Below are 1,661 nucleotides of genomic sequence, written 5' to 3' on the forward strand. Positions count from 1 at the left end.
GTCTCTACTAAACATTCAAAAATTAGCCGGATGTGGTGGATGCCTATAATCCTAGCTACTCAGGAGGCTGAGGCAGGATAATTCAACCCAGAAGAAAGAGGCTGATATGAGCCAAGATCGCGCCACTGTCCTCCAGCCTGGGCAACAGAGTCAGACTCTATAAAAAAAAAAAAAAAAAAAGAATTAAAAGAAAAAAAAAAGAGATGTAAGCCTGAACGCCAACCTGAATGCTTGCAAGCTCTGCCCCCTTTGCCAATCTGAGCCTCCAGGAGATGGAGATAATAAGAGGAACTTGCTGCCACGTGGGACTAGCTTAGGGATTACACAGGATGATGTGTAAGCACCTGCCACTTAGCTGGTGGTTTAAAAATGCAACTCTTCTGCTTCCCCTCTAAGACTCATTCCCCAGGGAACACCCCCCAACACACATCCATGTGATGTCATCAGAACTTTGCAAGCAGCCACCTTCCACGGATCAGGAGGTTCAATGCTACCAACAGCAGGAAGGACCGAGATAGCTCAGAGGCGAGGCTGGAGCTTCTCTCCTCCTCATTATCTTGAAGCCGGAAGTGCAGCTGTCACTCGGCCCCAGCGCTGAGCCCTCTTAACCTGTTCCCATTTCCAGCCTCTTACCCACTTGTAAAGGTGCGGGCAGAACGCTTGATTTCCCTGGGCTCTCCTGGCTCAGGGCCCTGACCACGGCAGCCGCTGAAGATGGCCTGCTGACAGTGTGATTACCGGTGACCTTCAGAGCTGGCTTGGTTAGGAACATGATTTATAACCAAAATTACAGGGAATTCTATTGCCAGAGGTCTGGAGGACTGCAGCAGCCACCTTCCAAGGCAGTCTCCACGCCCCCAGCTGGCTTCCCCCAGCAGGGAATAGGTGTATAAGGGGACCAAGAGAATCCAGACCAGCTAGGGATAAATCAGAACTCTTGGTCTTACTGGCTGTGTGACTGGGTAAGGACCCAGGCTCCTCAGGCTCAGCTCCCCCATTTGCAAAATGGGGGTGCTCCTATAGCCTGCCTCAAAGGGCCAGATGGGCTCAAGTGAGATAATACCTAGAAAGTGCTGGCATGGGCCAGGTGCGGTGGCTCATGCCTGTAATCCCAGAACCTTGGGAGGATGAGGCGGGCGGATCACGAGGTCAGGAGTTTGAGACCATTCTGACCAACATGGGGAAACCCCATCTCCACTAACAATATAAAAATTAGCCAGGCGTGGTGGTGCATGCCTGTAATCCCAGCTACTCAGGAGACTGAGGCAGGAGAATCGCTTGAACTCGGGAGGTGGAGGTTGCAGTGAGTCAAGATAGCGCCACTGCACTCCAGCCTGGGCAACAGAGCAAGACTCCATCTCAAAAAAGAAAAAAAAAAAAAAGTGCCGGCATGGATGGTACCTGGCATGGAGCGAAGTGGCTCCACTTACTCAACCAGCGGGAATCATTACTACCAGTAAAAGAAGCCTCGACAGGGACAGTCCACCTGCCCCAACGCCAGAGCTCCTTGGAATCACGCCTGCTCCCTCCTTGTTCTCCCCAGATGGTGACTGATGGGCTTCTGGAAAAATAAACCAAAAAGGCCTCTGGTGGATTCCTCAAGCCCAGAATCCATTCGTTGTGATCAGTACCTGGTCAAACTGCTTGTGAGTTCTTTTGAA

Source organism: Mandrillus leucophaeus, unplaced genomic scaffold (assembly GCF_000951045.1).
Source record: "Mandrillus leucophaeus isolate KB7577 unplaced genomic scaffold, Mleu.le_1.0 Scaffold52, whole genome shotgun sequence".
Lineage (NCBI taxonomy): Eukaryota > Metazoa > Chordata > Mammalia > Primates > Cercopithecidae > Mandrillus > Mandrillus leucophaeus.